Source organism: Artemia franciscana, chromosome 10 (genome assembly GCF_032884065.1).
Source record: "Artemia franciscana chromosome 10, ASM3288406v1, whole genome shotgun sequence".
Classification (NCBI taxonomy): domain Eukaryota; kingdom Metazoa; phylum Arthropoda; class Branchiopoda; order Anostraca; family Artemiidae; genus Artemia; species Artemia franciscana.
The window spans coordinates 13,162,403-13,181,861 of record NC_088872.1 but is presented as its reverse complement, the minus strand read 5'-3'; positions in this window follow the sequence as shown (position 1 = coordinate 13,181,861).

Below are 19,459 nucleotides of genomic sequence, written 5' to 3'. Positions count from 1 at the left end.
ACGTATATTCAGGGAACCACTCTACCTGGGCAAACAATTTTTGCTCAGAGGTCTAGCGAGTCATTTCTATGTAATCTGTGGTTTTTCTTTTTGTTTTTGCAGAGATTACGATTTATGTGTTGCACTGTTAAATAAGAAAACGATACCAACAACAACAGTCATTCTTAGAGTCTAAACATTTTGTATCGTATATTCTAACATATATTCAGGGAACTGCTCTACCTGGGTGAACAAATTCTGCTCAGAGGCCTAGCGATTTATTTCTAGGTAATCTGTGGTTCTTCTTTTTTTTTTACAAAGATTGCGATTCATGCGTTGTATTGTTAAATAAGAAAACAATACAAATAACAACAGTCTTTTTTAAGGTCTAAACTTTTTGTATCAAACCTTTTCTTTTTTGTCGAAGATTTGGAAAAATGAATTAAGCGAAACTATTTATATTTTTGTTGTCTAAATAATAGTCTAATAAATATTAGACCAAAAAATTAGAATAAATATTAGCCAAAAAATAGTCTAATATCTTCATTTTTTCCACGGACGTAGCTATTACCCTCGAAAACTAAAACTTTTGAAATAGAAAAAGAGCCTTTAATCACATTCTTTACCATGTGCAATCATAAAATAGTCTAATATCTTCATTTTTTTCCACAAACATAGCTATTACCCCCGAAAACTAAAACTTTTGAAATAGAAAAAGAGCCTTTAATCACATTCTTTACCATAAGCAATCATAAAATAGTCTAATATCTTCATTTTTTCCACGGACGTAGCTATTACCCTCGAAAAATAAAACTTTTGAAATAGAAAAAGAGCCTTTAATCAGATTTTTTACCATGTGCAATCATAAAATAGTCTAATATCTTCATTTTTTCCACGGACGTAGCTATTACCCTCGAAAACTAAAACTTTTGAAATAGAAAAAGAGCCTTTAATCACATTCTTTACCATGCATAAAATAGTCTAATATCTTCATTTTTTCCACGTACGTAGCTATTACCCCCGAAAACTAAAACTTTTGAAATAAAAAAAGAGCTTTTAATCACATTCTTTACCATGTGCAATCATAAAATAGTCTAATATCTTCATTTTTTCCACGGACGTAGCAATTACCCTCGAAAACTAATACTTTTGAAATAGAAAAAGAGCCTTTAATCACATTCTTTACCATGTGCAGTCATAAAATAGTCTAATATCTTCATTTTTTCCACGGACGTAGCTATTACCCCCGAACACTAAAACGTTTGAAATAAAAAAAGAGCTTTTAATCACATTCTTTACCATGTGCAATCATAAAATAGTCTAATATCTTCATTTTTTCCACGGACGTAGCTATTACCCTCGAAAACTAAAATTTTTGAAATAGAAAAAGAGCCTTTAATCACATTCTTTACCATGTGCAATCATAAAATAGTCTAATATCTTCATTTTTTCCTCGGACGTAGCTATTACCCCCGAAAACTAAAACTTTTGAAATAGAAAAAGAGCCTTTAATCACATTCTTTACCATGTGCAATCATAAAATAGTCCAATATCTTCATTTTTTTCCACAAACATAGCTATTACCCCCGAAAACTAAAACTTTTGAAATAGAAAAAGAGCTTTTAATCACATTCTTTACCATGTGCAATCATAAAATAGTCTAATATCTTCATTTTTTCCACAGACGTAGCTATTACCCTCGAAAACTAAAACTTTTGAAATAGAAAAAGAGCCTTTAATCACATTCTTTACCATGTGCAATCATAAAATAGTCTAATATCTTCATTTTTTCCACGGACGTAGCTATTATCCTCGAAAACTAAAACTTTTGAAATAGAAAAGAGCCTTACCCTGTGCAATCATAAAATAGTCTAATATCTTCATTTTTTCCACGGACGTAGCTATTACCCTCGAAAACTAAAACTTTTGAAATAGCAAAAGAGCCTTTAATCACATTCTTTACCATGTGCAATCATAAAATAGTCTAATATCTTCATTTTTTTCCACAAACATAGCTATTACCCCCAAAAACTAAAACTTTTGAAATAGAAAAGAGCCTTTAATCACATTCTTTACCATGTGCAATCATAAAATAGTCTAAAATCTTCATTTTTTCCACGGACGTAGCTATTACCCTCGAAAACTAAAACTTTTGAAATAGCAAAAGAGCCTTTAATCACATTCTTTACCATGTGCAATCATAAAATAGTCTAATATCTTCATTTTTTTCCACAAACATAGCTATTACCCCCAAAAACTAAAACTTTTGAAATAGAAAAAGAGCCTTTAATCACATTCTTTACCATGTGCAATCATAAAATAGTCTAATATCTTCATTTTTTGCACGGAGGTAGCTATTACCTCCGAAAACTAAAACTTTTGAAATAGAAAAAGTGCCTTTAATCACATTCTTTACCATGTGCAATCATAAAATAGTCTAATATATTCATTTTTTCTACGGACGTAGCTATTACCCTCGAAAACTAAAACTTTTGAAATAGAAAAAGAGCCTTTAATCAAATTCTTTACCATGTGCAATCATAAAATAGTCTAATATCTTCATTTTTTCCACGGACGTAGCTATTACCCTCGAAAACTAAAACTTTTGAAATAGAAAAAGAGCCTTTAATCACATTCTTTACCATGTGCAATCATAAAATAGTCTAATATCTTCATTTTTTCCACGGACGTAGCTATTACCCCATAAAACTAAAACTTTTTAAATAGAAAAAGAGCCTTTAATCACATTCTTTACCATGTGCAATCATAAAATAATCTAATATCTTCATTTTTTCCACGGACGTAGCTATTACCCTCGAAAACTAAAACTTTAAAAATAGAAAAAGAGCCTTTAATCACATTCTTCACCATGTGCAATCATAAAATAGTCTAATATCTTCATTTTTTCCACGGACGTAGCTATTACCCCCGAAAACTAAAACTTTTGAAATAGAAAAAGAGCCTTTAATCAAACTCTTTACGATGTGCAATCATAAAATAGTCTAATATCTTCATTTTTTCCACGGACGTAGCTATTACCCTCGAAAACTAAAACTTTTGAAATAGAAAAAGAGCCTTTAATCACATTCTTTACCATGTGCAATCATAAAATAGTCTAATATCTTCATTTTTTCCACGGACGTAGCTATTACCCCATAAAACTAAAATTTTTGAAATAGAAAAAGAGCCTTTAATCACATTCTTTACCATGTGCAATCATAAAATAGTCTAATATCTTCATTTTTTCCACGGACGTAGCTATTACCCTCGAAAACTAAAACTTTTGAAATAGAAAAAGAGCCTTTAATCACATTCTTTACCATGTGCAATCATAAAATAGTCTAATATCTTCATTTTTTCCACGGACGTAGCTATTACCCCCGAAAACTAAAACTTTTGAAATAGAAAAAGAGCCTTTAATCAAACTCTTTACGATGTGCAATCATAAAATAGTCTAATATCTTCATTTTTTCCACGGACGTAGCTATTACCCCGAAAACTAAAACTTTTGAAATAGAAAAAGAGCCTTTAATCACATTCTTTACCATGTGCAATCATAAAATAGTCTAATATCTTCATTTTTTCCACGGACGTAGCTATTACCCTCGAAAACTAAAACTTTTGAAATAGAAAAAGAGCCTTTAATCACATTCTTTACCATGTGCAATCATAAAATAGTCTAATATCTTCATTTTTTCCACGGACGTAGCTATTACCTCCGAAAACTAAAACTTTTGAAATAGAAAAAGAGCCTTTAATCACATTCTTTACCATGTGCAATCATAAAATAGTCTAATATCTTCATTTTTTCCACGGACGTAGCTATTACCCTCGAAAACTAAAACTTTTGAAATAGAAAAAGAGCCTTTAATCACATTCTTTACAATGTGCAATCATAAAATAGTCTAATATCTTCATTTTTTCCACGGACGTAGCTATTACCCCCGAAAACTAAAACTTTTGAAATTGAAAAAGAGCCTTTAATCACATTCTTTACCATGTGCAATCATAAAATAGTCTAATATCTTCATTTTTTCCGCGGACGTAGCTATTACCCTCGAAAACTAAAACTTTTGAAATAGAAAAAGAGCCTTTAATCACATTCTTTACCATGTGCAATCATAAAATAGTCTAATATCTTCATTTTTTCCACGGACGTAGCTATTACCCTCGAAAACTAAAACTTTTGAAATAGAAAAAGAGCCTTTAATCACATTCTTTACCATGTGCAATCATAAAAAGTCTAATATCTTCATTTTTTCCACAAACATAGCTATTACCCCCGAAAACTAAAACTTTTGAAATAGAAAAAGAGCCTTTAATCACATTCTTTACCATGTGCAATCATAAAATAGTCTAATATCTTCATTTTTTTCCACAAACATAGCTATTACCCCCGAAAACTAAAACTTTTGAAATAGAAAAAGAGCCTTTAATCACATTCTTTACCATGTGCAATCATAAAATAGTCTAATATCTTCATTTTTTCCACGTACGTAGCTATTACCCCCGAAAACTAAAACTTTTGAAATAAAAAAAGAGCCTTTAATCACATTCTTTACCATGTGCAATCATAAAATAGTCTAATATCTTCATTTTTTCCACGGACGTATCTATTACCCCCGAAAACTAAAACTTTTGAAATAGGAAAAGAGCCTTTAATCACATTCTTTACCATGTGTAATCATAAAATAGTCTAATATCTTCATTTTTTCCACGGACGTAGCTATTACCCCCGAAACTAAAACGTTTGAAATAAAAAAAGAGCTTTTAATCACATTCTTTACCATGTGCAATCATAAAATAGTCTAATATCTTCATTTTTTCCACAGACGTAGCTATTACCCTCGAAAACTAAAATTTTGAAATAGAAAAAGAGCCTTTAATCACATTCTTTACCATGTGCAATCATAAAATAGTCTAATATCTTCATTTTTTCCACGGACGTAGCTATTACCCTCGAAAACTAAAACTTTTGAAATAGAAAAAGAGCCTTTAATCACATTCTTTACCATGTGCAATCATAAAATAGTCTAATATCTTCATTTTTTCCACGGACGTAGCTATTACCCCAAAACTAAAACTTTTGAAATAGAAAAAGAGCCTTTAATCACATTCTTTACCATGTGCAATCATAAAATAGTCTAATATCTTCATTTTTTCCACGGACGTAGCTATTACCCTCGAAAACTAAAACTTTTGAAATAGAAAAAGAGCCTTTAATCACATTCTTTACCATGTGCAATCATAAAATAGTCTAATATCTTCATTTTTTCCACGGACGTAGCTATTACCCTCGAAAACTAAAACTTTTGAAATAGAAAAAGAGCCTTTAATCACATTCTTTACCATGTGCAATCATAAAATAGTCTAATATCTTCATTTTTTCCACGGACGTAGCTATTACCCTCGAAAACTAAAACTTTTGAAATAGAAAAAGAGCCTTTAATCACATTCTTTACCATGTGCAATCATAAAATAGTCTAATATCTTCATTTTTTCCACGGACGTAGCTATTACCCCGAAAACTAAAACTTTTGAAATAGAAAAAGAGCCTTTAATCACATTCTTTACCATGTGCAATCATAAAATAGTCTAATATCTTCATTTTTTCCACGGACGTAGCTATTACCCTCGAAAACTAAAACTTTTGAAATAGAAAAAGAGCCTTTAATCACATTCTTTACCATGTGCAATCATAAAATAGTCTAATATCTTCATTTTTTCCACGGACGTAGCTATTACCCCCGAAAACTAAAACTTTTGAAATAGAAAAAGAGCCTTTAATCACATTCTTTACCATGTGCAATCATAAAATAGTCTAATATCTTCATTTTTTCCACGGACGTAGCTATTACCCCCGAAAACTAAAACTTTTGAAATAGAAAAAGAGCCTTTAATCACATTCTTTACCATGTGCAATCATAAAATAGTCTAATATCTTCATTTTTTCCACGGACGTAGCTATTACCCTCCGAAAACTAAAACTTTTGAAATAGAAAAAGAGCCTTTAATCACATTCTTTACCATGTGCAATCATAAAATAGTCTAATATCTTCATTTTTTCCACGGACGTAGCTATTACCCTCGAAAACTAAAACTTTTGAAATAGAAAAAGAGCCTTTAATCACATTCTTTACCATGTGCAATCATAAAATAGTCTAATATCTTCATTTTTTCCACGGACGTAGCTATTACCCCGAAAACTAAAACTTTTGAAATAGAAAAAGAGCCTTTAATCACATTCTTTACCATGTGCAATCATAAAATAGTCTAATATCTTCATTTTTTCCACGGACGTAGCTATTACCCTCGAAAACTAAAACTTTTGAAATAGAAAAAGAGCCTTTAATCACATTCTTTACCATGTGCAATCATAAAATAGTCTAATATCTTCATTTTTTCCACGGACGTAGCTATTACCCTCGAAAACTAAAACTTTTGAAATAGAAAAAGAGCCTTTAATCACATTCTTTACCATGTGCAATCATAAAATAGTCTAATATCTTCATTTTTTCCACGGACGTAGCTATTACCCCGAAAACTAAAACTTTTGAAATAGAAAAAGAGCCTTTAATCACATTCTTTACCATGTGCAATCATAAAATAGTCTAATATCTTCATTTTTTCCACGGACGTAGCTATTACCCCCGAAAACTAAAACTTTTGAAATAGAAAAAGAGCCTTTAATCACATTCTTTACCATGTGCAATCATAAAATAGTCTAATATCTTCATTTTTTCCACGGACGTAGCTATTACCCCCGAAAACTAAAACTTTTGAAATAGAAAAAGAGCCTTTAATCACATTCTTTACCATGTGCAATCATAAAATAGTCTAATATCTTCATTTTTTCCACGGACGTAGCTATTACCCTCGAAAACTAAAACTTTTGAAATAGAAAAAGAGCCTTTAATCACATTCTTTACCATGTGCAATCATAAAATAGTCTAATATCTTCATTTTTTCCACGGACGTAGCTATTACCCCGAAAACTAAAACTTTTGAAATAGAAAAAGAGCCTTTAATCACATTCTTTACCATGTGCAATCATAAAATAGTCTAATATCTTCATTTTTTCCACGGACGTAGCTATTACCCTCGAAAACTAAAACTTTTGAAATAGAAAAAGAGCCTTTAATCACATTCTTTACCATGTGCAATCATAAAATAGTCTAATATCTTCATTTTTTCCACGGACGTAGCTATTACCCCCGAAAACTAAAACTTTTGAAATAGAAAAAGAGCCTTTAATCACATTCTTTACCATGTGCAATCATAAAATAGTCTAATATCTTCATTTTTTCCACGGACGTAGCTATTACCCCGAAAACTAAAACTTTTGAAATAGAAAAAGAGCCTTTAATCACATTCTTTACCATGTGCAATCATAAAATAGTCTAATATCTTCATTTTTTCCACGGACGTAGCTATTACCCTCGAAAACTAAAACTTTTGAAATAGAAAAAGAGCCTTTAATCACATTCTTTACCATGTGCAATCATAAAATAGTCTAATATCTTCATTTTTTCCACGGACGTAGCTATTACCCTCGAAAACTAAAACTTTTGAAATAGAAAAAGAGCCTTTAATCACATTCTTTACCATGTGCAATCATAAAATAGTCTAATATCTTCATTTTTTCCACGGACGTAGCTATTACCCTCGAAAACTAAAACTTTTGAAATAGAAAAAGAGCCTTTAATCACATTCTTTACCATGTGCAATCATAAAATAGTCTAATATCTTCATTTTTTCCACGGACGTAGCTATTACCCCCGAAAACTAAAACTTTTGAAATAGAAAAAGAGCCTTTAATCACATTCTTTACCATGTGCAATCATAAAATAGTCTAATATCTTCATTTTTTCCACGGACGTAGCTATTACCCTCGAAAACTAAAACTTTTGAAATAGAAAAAGAGCCTTTAATCACATTCTTTACCATGTGCAATCATAAAATAGTCTAATATCTTCATTTTTTCCACGGACGTAGCTATTACCCTCGAAAACTAAAACTTTTGAAATAGAAAAAGAGCCTTTAATCACATTCTTTACCATGTGCAATCATAAAATAGTCTAATATCTTCATTTTTTCCACACGTAGCTATTACCCCGAAAACTAAAACTTTTGAAATAGAAAAAGAGCCTTTAATCACATTCTTTACCATGTGCAATCATAAAATAGTCTAATATCTTCATTTTTTCCACACGTAGCTATTACCCCGAAAACTAAAACTTTTGAAATAGAAAAAGAGCCTTTAATCACATTCTTTACCATGTGCAATCATAAAATAGTCTAATATCTTCATTTTTTCCACGGACGTAGCTATTACCCCGAAAACTAAAACTTTTGAAATAGAAAAAGAGCCTTTAATCACATTCTTTACCATGTGCAATCATAAAATAGTCTAATATCTTCATTTTTTCCACGGACGTAGCTATTACCCTCGAAAACTAAAACTTTTGAAATAGAAAAAGAGCCTTTAATCACATTCTTTACCATGTGCAATCATAAAATAGTCTAATATCTTCATTTTTTCCACGGACGTAGCTATTACCCCGAAAACTAAAACTTTTGAAATAGAAAAAGAGCCTTTAATCACATTCTTTACCATGTGCAATCATAAAATAGTCTAATATCTTCATTTTTTCCACGGACGTAGCTATTACCCTCGAAAACTAAAACTTTTGAAATAGAAAAAGAGCCTTTAATCACATTCTTTACCATGTGCAATCATAAAATAGTCTAATATCTTCATTTTTTCCACGGACGTAGCTATTACCCCGAAAACTAAAACTTTTGAAATAGAAAAAGAGCCTTTAATCACATTCTTTACCATGTGCAATCATAAAATAGTCTAATATCTTCATTTTTTCCACGGACGTAGCTATTACCCCGAAAACTAAAACTTTTGAAATAGAAAAAGAGCCTTTAATCACATTCTTTACCATGTGCAATCATAAAATAGTCTAATATCTTCATTTTTTCCACGGACGTAGCTATTACCCTCGAAAACTAAAACTTTTGAAATAGAAAAAGAGCCTTTAATCACATTCTTTACCATGTGCAATCATAAAATAGTCTAATATCTTCATTTTTTCCACGGACGTAGCTATTACCCTCGAAAACTAAAACTTTTGAAATAGAAAAAGAGCCTTTAATCACATTCTTTACCATGTGCAATCATAAAATAGTCTAATATCTTCATTTTTTCCACGGACGTAGCTATTACCCTCGAAAACTAAAACTTTTGAAATAGAAAAAGAGCCTTTAATCACATTCTTTACCATGTGCAATCATAAAATAGTCTAATATCTTCATTTTTTCCACGGACGTAGCTATTACCCCGAAAACTAAAACTTTTGAAATAGAAAAAGAGCCTTTAATCACATTCTTTACCATGTGCAATCATAAAATAGTCTAATATCTTCATTTTTTCCACGGACGTAGCTATTACCCTCGAAAACTAAAACTTTTGAAATAGAAAAAGAGCCTTTAATCACATTCTTTACCATGTGCAATCATAAAATAGTCTAATATCTTCATTTTTTCCACGGACGTAGCTATTACCCTCGAAAACTAAAACTTTTGAAATAGAAAAAGAGCCTTTAATCACATTCTTTACCATGTGCAATCATAAAATAGTCTAATATCTTCATTTTTTCCACGGACGTAGCTATTACCCTCGAAAACTAAAACTTTTGAAATAGAAAAAGAGCCTTTAATCACATTCTTTACCATGTGCAATCATAAAATAGTCTAATATCTTCATTTTTTCCACGGACGTAGCTATTACCCTCGAAAACTAAAACTTTTGAAATAGAAAAAGAGCCTTTAATCACATTCTTTACCATGTGCAATCATAAAATAGTCTAATATCTTCATTTTTTCCACGGACGTAGCTATTACCCTCGAAAACTAAAACTTTTGAAATAGAAAAAGAGCCTTTAATCACATTCTTTACCATGTGCAATCATAAAATAGTCTAATATCTTCATTTTTTCCACGGACGTAGCTATTACCCTCGAAAACTAAAACTTTTGAAATAGAAAAAGAGCCTTTAATCACATTCTTTACCATGTGCAATCATAAAATAGTCTAATATCTTCATTTTTTCCACGGACGTAGCTATTACCCTCGAAAACTAAAACTTTTGAAATAGAAAAAGAGCCTTTAATCACATTCTTTACCATGTGCAATCATAAAATAGTCTAATATCTTCATTTTTTCCACGGACGTAGCTATTACCCTCGAAAACTAAAACTTTTGAAATAGAAAAAGAGCCTTTAATCACATTCTTTACCATGTGCAATCATAAAATAGTCTAATATCTTCATTTTTTCCACGGACGTAGCTATTACCCTCGAAAACTAAAACTTTTGAAATAGAAAAAGAGCCTTTAATCACATTCTTTACCATGTGCAATCATAAAATAGTCTAATATCTTCATTTTTTCCACGGACGTAGCTATTACCCCCGAAAACTAAAACTTTTGAAATAGAAAAAGAGCCTTTAATCACATTCTTTACCATGTGCAATCATAAAATAGTCTAATATCTTCATTTTTTCCACGGACGTAGCTATTACCCTCGAAAACTAAAACTTTTGAAATAGAAAAAGAGCCTTTAATCACATTCTTTACCATGTGCAATCATAAAATAGTCTAATATCTTCATTTTTTCCACGGACGTAGCTATTACCCCGAAAACTAAAACTTTTGAAATAGAAAAAGAGCCTTTAATCACATTCTTTACCATGTGCAATCATAAAATAGTCTAATATCTTCATTTTTTCCACGGACGTAGCTATTACCCTCGAAAACTAAAACTTTTGAAATAGAAAAAGAGCCTTTAATCACATTCTTTACCATGTGCAATCATAAAATAGTCTAATATCTTCATTTTTTCCACGGACGTAGCTATTACCCTCGAAAACTAAAACTTTTGAAATAGAAAAAGAGCCTTTAATCACATTCTTTACCATGTGCAATCATAAAATAGTCTAATATCTTCATTTTTTCCACGGACGTAGCTATTACCCCGAAAACTAAAACTTTTGAAATAGAAAAAGAGCCTTTAATCACATTCTTTACCATGTGCAATCATAAAATAGTCTAATATCTTCATTTTTTCCACGGACGTAGCTATTACCCTCGAAAACTAAAACTTTTGAAATAGAAAAAGAGCCTTTAATCACATTCTTTACCATGTGCAATCATAAAATAGTCTAATATCTTCATTTTTTCCACGGACGTAGCTATTACCCTCGAAAACTAAAACTTTTGAAATAGAAAAAGAGCCTTTAATCACATTCTTTACCATGTGCAATCATAAAATAGTCTAATATCTTCATTTTTTCCACGGACGTAGCTATTACCCTCGAAAACTAAAACTTTTGAAATAGAAAAAGAGCCTTTAATCACATTCTTTACCATGTGCAATCATAAAATAGTCTAATATCTTCATTTTTTCCACGGACGTAGCTATTACCCTCGAAAACTAAAACTTTTGAAATAGAAAAAGAGCCTTTAATCACATTCTTTACCATGTGCAATCATAAAATAGTCTAATATCTTCATTTTTTCCACGGACGTAGCTATTACCCCGAAAACTAAAACTTTTGAAATAGAAAAAGAGCCTTTAATCACATTCTTTACCATGTGCAATCATAAAATAGTCTAATATCTTCATTTTTTCCACGGACGTAGCTATTACCCTCGAAAACTAAAACTTTTGAAATAGAAAAAGAGCCTTTAATCACATTCTTTACCATGTGCAATCATAAAATAGTCTAATATCTTCATTTTTTCCACGGACGTAGCTATTACCCCCGAAAACTAAAACTTTTGAAATAGAAAAAGAGCCTTTAATCACATTCTTTACCATGTGCAATCATAAAATAGTCTAATATCTTCATTTTTTCCACGGACGTAGCTATTACCCTCGAAAACTAAAACTTTTGAAATAGAAAAAGAGCCTTTAATCACATTCTTTACCATGTGCAATCATAAAATAGTCTAATATCTTCATTTTTTCCACGGACGTAGCTATTACCCCGAAAACTAAAACTTTTGAAATAGAAAAAGAGCCTTTAATCACATTCTTTACCATGTGCAATCATAAAATAGTCTAATATCTTCATTTTTTCCACGGACGTAGCTATTACCCTCGAAAACTAAAACTTTTGAAATAGAAAAAGAGCCTTTAATCACATTCTTTACCATGTGCAATCATAAAATAGTCTAATATCTTCATTTTTTCCACGGACGTAGCTATTACCCCGAAAACTAAAACTTTTGAAATAGAAAAAGAGCCTTTAATCACATTCTTTACCATGTGCAATCATAAAATAGTCTAATATCTTCATTTTTTCCACGGACGTAGCTATTACCCTCGAAAACTAAAACTTTTGAAATAGAAAAAGAGCCTTTAATCACATTCTTTACCATGTGCAATCATAAAATAGTCTAATATCTTCATTTTTTCCACGGACGTAGCTATTACCCTCGAAAACTAAAACTTTTGAAATAGAAAAAGAGCCTTTAATCACATTCTTTACCATGTGCAATCATAAAATAGTCTAATATCTTCATTTTTTCCACGGACGTAGCTATTACCCTCGAAAACTAAAACTTTTGAAATAGAAAAAGAGCCTTTAATCACATTCTTTACCATGTGCAATCATAAAATAGTCTAATATCTTCATTTTTTCCACGGACGTAGCTATTACCCTCGAAAACTAAAACTTTTGAAATAGAAAAAGAGCCTTTAATCACATTCTTTACCATGTGCAATCATAAAATAGTCTAATATCTTCATTTTTTCCACGGACGTAGCTATTACCCCGAAAACTAAAACTTTTGAAATAGAAAAAGAGCCTTTAATCACATTCTTTACCATGTGCAATCATAAAATAGTCTAATATCTTCATTTTTTCCACGGACGTAGCTATTACCCCCGAAAACTAAAACTTTTGAAATAGAAAAAGAGCCTTTAATCACATTCTTTACCATGTGCAATCATAAAATAGTCTAATATCTTCATTTTTTCCACGGACGTAGCTATTACCCCGAAAACTAAAACTTTTGAAATAGAAAAAGAGCCTTTAATCACATTCTTTACCATGTGCAATCATAAAATAGTCTAATATCTTCATTTTTTCCACGGACGTAGCTATTACCCTCGAAAACTAAAACTTTTGAAATAGAAAAAGAGCCTTTAATCACATTCTTTACCATGTGCAATCATAAAATAGTCTAATATCTTCATTTTTTCCACGGACGTAGCTATTACCCCGAAAACTAAAACTTTTGAAATAGAAAAAGAGCCTTTAATCACATTCTTTACCATGTGCAATCATAAAATAGTCTAATATCTTCATTTTTTCCACGGACGTAGCTATTACCCTCGAAAACTAAAACTTTTGAAATAGAAAAAGAGCCTTTAATCACATTCTTTACCATGTGCAATCATAAAATAGTCTAATATCTTCATTTTTTCCACGGACGTAGCTATTACCCTCGAAAACTAAAACTTTTGAAATAGAAAAAGAGCCTTTAATCACATTCTTTACCATGTGCAATCATAAAATAGTCTAATATCTTCATTTTTTCCACGGACGTAGCTATTACCCCCGAAAACTAAAACTTTTGAAATAGAAAAAGAGCCTTTAATCACATTCTTTACCATGTGCAATCATAAAATAGTCTAATATCTTCATTTTTTCCACGGACGTAGCTATTACCCTCGAAAACTAAAACTTTTGAAATAGAAAAAGAGCCTTTAATCACATTCTTTACCATGTGCAATCATAAAATAGTCTAATATCTTCATTTTTTCCACGGACGTAGCTATTACCCTCGAAAACTAAAACTTTTGAAATAGAAAAAGAGCCTTTAATCACATTCTTTACCATGTGCAATCATAAAATAGTCTAATATCTTCATTTTTTCCACGGACGTAGCTATTACCCTCGAAAACTAAAACTTTTGAAATAGAAAAAGAGCCTTTAATCACATTCTTTACCATGTGCAATCATAAAATAGTCTAATATCTTCATTTTTTCCACGGACGTAGCTATTACCCCCGAAAACTAAAACTTTTGAAATAGAAAAAGAGCCTTTAATCACATTCTTTACCATGTGCAATCATAAAATAGTCTAATATCTTCATTTTTTCCACGGACGTAGCTATTACCCTCGAAAACTAAAACTTTTGAAATAGAAAAAGAGCCTTTAATCACATTCTTTACCATGTGCAATCATAAAATAGTCTAATATCTTCATTTTTTCCACGGACGTAGCTATTACCCCGAAAACTAAAACTTTTGAAATAGAAAAAGAGCCTTTAATCACATTCTTTACCATGTGCAATCATAAAATAGTCTAATATCTTCATTTTTTCCACGGACGTAGCTATTACCCTCGAAAACTAAAACTTTTGAAATAGAAAAAGAGCCTTTAATCACATTCTTTACCATGTGCAATCATAAAATAGTCTAATATCTTCATTTTTTCCACGGACGTAGCTATTACCCCGAAAACTAAAACTTTTGAAATAGAAAAAGAGCCTTTAATCACATTCTTTACCATGTGCAATCATAAAATAGTCTAATATCTTCATTTTTTCCACGGACGTAGCTATTACCCTCGAAAACTAAAACTTTTGAAATAGAAAAAGAGCCTTTAATCACATTCTTTACCATGTGCAATCATAAAATAGTCTAATATCTTCATTTTTTCCACGGACGTAGCTATTACCCTCGAAAACTAAAACTTTTGAAATAGAAAAAGAGCCTTTAATCACATTCTTTACCATGTGCAATCATAAAATAGTCTAATATCTTCATTTTTTCCACGGACGTAGCTATTACCCTCGAAAACTAAAACTTTTGAAATAGAAAAAGAGCCTTTAATCACATTCTTTACCATGTGCAATCATAAAATAGTCTAATATCTTCATTTTTTCCACGGACGTAGCTATTACCCTCGAAAACTAAAACTTTTGAAATAGAAAAAGAGCCTTTAATCACATTCTTTACCATGTGCAATCATAAAATAGTCTAATATCTTCATTTTTTCCACGGACGTAGCTATTACCCTCGAAAACTAAAACTTTTGAAATAGAAAAAGAGCCTTTAATCACATTCTTTACCATGTGCAATCATAAAATAGTCTAATATCTTCATTTTTTCCACGGACGTAGCTATTACCCCGAAAACTAAAACTTTTGAAATAGAAAAAGAGCCTTTAATCACATTCTTTACCATGTGCAATCATAAAATAGTCTAATATCTTCATTTTTTCCACGGACGTAGCTATTACCCTCGAAAACTAAAACTTTTGAAATAGAAAAAGAGCCTTTAATCACATTCTTTACCATGTGCAATCATAAAATAGTCTAATATCTTCATTTTTTCCACGGACGTAGCTATTACCCCCGAAAACTAAAACTTTTGAAATAGAAAAAGAGCCTTTAATCACATTCTTTACCATGTGCAATCATAAAATAGTCTAATATCTTCATTTTTTCCACGGACGTAGCTATTACCCTCGAAAACTAAAACTTTTGAAATAGAAAAAGAGCCTTTAATCACATTCTTTACCATGTGCAATCATAAAATAGTCTAATATCTTCATTTTTTCCACGGACGTAGCTATTACCCTCGAAAACTAAAACTTTTGAAATAGAAAAAGAGCCTTTAATCACATTCTTTACCATGTGCAATCATAAAATAGTCTAATATCTTCATTTTTTCCACGGACGTAGCTATTACCCCCGAAAACTAAAACTTTTGAAATAGAAAAAGAGCCTTTAATCACATTCTTTACCATGTGCAATCATAAAATAGTCTAATATCTTCATTTTTTCCACGGACGTAGCTATTACCCCCGAAAACTAAAACTTTTGAAATAGAAAAAGAGCCTTTAATCACATTCTTTACCATGTGCAATCATAAAATAGTCTAATATCTTCATTTTTTCCACGGACGTAGCTATTACCCTCGAAAACTAAAACTTTTGAAATAGAAAAAGAGCCTTTAATCACATTCTTTACCATGTGCAATCATAAAATAGTCTAATATCTTCATTTTTTCCACGGACGTAGCTATTACCCTCGAAAACTAAAACTTTTGAAATAGAAAAAGAGCCTTTAATCACATTCTTTACCATGTGCAATCATAAAATAGTCTAATATCTTCATTTTTTCCACGGACGTAGCTATTACCCTCGAAAACTAAAACTTTTGAAATAGAAAAAGAGCCTTTAATCACATTCTTTACCATGTGCAATCATAAAATAGTCTAATATCTTCATTTTTTCCACGGACGTAGCTATTACCCTCGAAAACTAAAACTTTTGAAATAGAAAAAGAGCCTTTAATCACATTCTTTACCATGTGCAATCATAAAATAGTCTAATATCTTCATTTTTTCCACAAACATAGCTATTACCCCCAAAACTAAAACTTTTGAAATAGAAAAAGAGCCTTTAATCACATTCTTTACCATGTGTAATCATAAAATAGTCTAATATCTTCATTTTTTCCACGGACGTAGCTATTACCCCCGAAAACTAAAACTTTTGAAATAGAAAAAGAGCCTTTAATCACATTCTTTACCATGTGCAATCATAAAATAGTCTAATATCTTCATTTTTTCCACGGACGTAGCTATTACCCTCGAAAACTAAAACTTTTGAAATAGAAAAAGAGCCTTTAATCACATTCTTTACCATGTGCAATCATAAAATAGTCTAATATCTTCATTTTTTCCACGGACGTAGCTATTACCCTCGAAAACTAAAACTTTTGAAATAGAAAAAGAGCCTTTAATCACATTCTTTACCATGTGCAATCATAAAATAGTCTAATATCTTCATTTTTTCCACGGACGTAGCTATTACCCTCGAAAACTAAAACTTTTGAAATAGAAAAAGAGCCTTTAATCACATTCTTTACCATGTGCAATCATAAAATAGTCTAATATCTTCATTTTTTCCACGGACGTAGCTATTACCCTCGAAAACTAAAACTTTTGAAATAGAAAAAGAGCCTTTAATCACATTCTTTACCATGTGCAATCATAAAATAGTCTAATATCTTCATTTTTTCCACGGACGTAGCTATTACCCTCGAAAACTAAAACTTTTGAAATAGAAAAAGAGCCTTTAATCACATTCTTTACCATGTGCAATCATAAAATAGTCTAATATCTTCATTTTTTCCACGGACGTAGCTATTACCCCGAAAACTAAAACTTTTGAAATAGAAAAAGAGCCTTTAATCACATTCTTTACCATGTGCAATCATAAAATAGTCTAATATCTTCATTTTTTCCACGGACGTAGCTATTACCCTCGAAAACTAAAACTTTTGAAATAGAAAAAGAGCCTTTAATCACATTCTTTACCATGTGCAATCATAAAATAGTCTAATATCTTCATTTTTTCCACGGACGTAGCTATTACCCCGAAAACTAAAACTTTTGAAATAGAAAAAGAGCCTTTAATCACATTCTTTACCATGTGCAATCATAAAATAGTCTAATATCTTCATTTTTTCCACGGACGTAGCTATTACCCTCGAAAACTAAAACTTTTGAAATAGAAAAAGAGCCTTTAATCACATTCTTTACCATGTGCAATCATAAAATAGTCTAATATCTTCATTTTTTCCACGGACGTAGCTATTACCCCCGAAAACTAAAACTTTTGAAATAGAAAAAGAGCCTTTAATCACATTCTTTACCATGTGCAATCATAAAATAGTCTAATATCTTCATTTTTTCCACGGACGTAGCTATTACCCCCGAAAACTAAAACTTTTGAAATAGAAAAAGAGCCTTTAATCACATTCTTTACCATGTGCAATCATAAAATAGTCTAATATCTTCATTTTTTCCACGGACGTAGCTATTACCCTCGAAAACTAAAACTTTTGAAATAGAAAAAGAGCCTTTAATCACATTCTTTACCATGTGCAATCATAAAATAGTCTAATATCTTCATTTTTTCCACGGACGTAGCTATTACCCTCGAAAACTAAAACTTTTGAAATAGAAAAAGAGCCTTTAATCACATTCTTTACCATGTGCAATCATAAAATAGTCTAATATCTTCATTTTTTCCACGGACGTAGCTATTACCCCGAAAACTAAAACTTTTGAAATAGAAAAAGAGCCTTTAATCACATTCTTTACCATGTGCAATCATAAAATAGTCTAATATCTTCATTTTTTCCACGGACGTAGCTATTACCCTCGAAAACTAAAACTTTTGAAATAGAAAAAGAGCCTTTAATCACATTCTTTACCATGTGCAATCATAAAATAGTCTAATATCTTCATTTTTTCCACGGACGTAGCTATTACCCTCGAAAACTAAAACTTTTGAAATAGAAAAAGAGCCTTTAATCACATTCTTTACCATGTGCAATCATAAAATAGTCTAATATCTTCATTTTTTCCACGGACGTAGCTATTACCCTCCGAAAACTAAAACTTTTGAAATAGAAAAAGAGCCTTTAATCACATTCTTTACCATGTGCAATCATAAAATAGTCTAATATCTTCATTTTTTCCACGGACGTAGCTATTACCCCCGAAAACTAAAACTTTTGAAATAGAAAAAGAGCCTTTAATCACATTCTTTACCATGTGCAATCATAAAATAGTCTAATATCTTCATTTTTTCCACGGACGTAGCTATTACCCTCGAAAACTAAAACTTTTGAAATAGAAAAAGAGCCTTTAATCACATTCTTTACCATGTGCAATCATAAAATAGTCTAATATCTTCATTTTTTCCACGGACGTAGCTATTACCCCGAAAACTAAAACTTTTGAAATAGAAAAAGAGCCTTTAATCACATTCTGTGCAATCATAAAATAGTCTAATATCTTCATTTTTTCCACGGACGTAGCTATTACCCTCAAAACTAAAACTTTTGAAATAGAAAAAGAGCCTTTAATCACATTCTTTACCATGTGCAATCATAAAATAGTCTAATATCTTCATTTTTTCCACGGACGTAGCTATTACCCCGAAAACTAAAACTTTTGAAATAGAAAAAGAGCCTTTAATCACATTCTTTACCATGTGCAATCATAAAATAGTCTAATATCTTCATTTTTTCCACGGACGTAGCTATTACCCTCGAAAACTAAAACTTTTGAAATAGAAAAAGAGCCTTTAATCACATTCTTTACCATGTGCAATCATAAAATAGTCTAATATCTTCATTTTTTCCACGGACGTAGCTATTACCCCGAAAACTAAAACTTTTGAAATAGAAAAAGAGCCTTTAATCACATTCTTTACCATGTGCAATCATAAAATAGTCTAATATCTTCATTTTTTCCACGGACGTAGCTATTACCCTCGAAAACTAAAACTTTTGAAATAGAAAAAGAGCCTTTAATCACATTCTTTACCATGTGCAATCATAAAATAGTCTAATATCTTCATTTTTTCCACGGA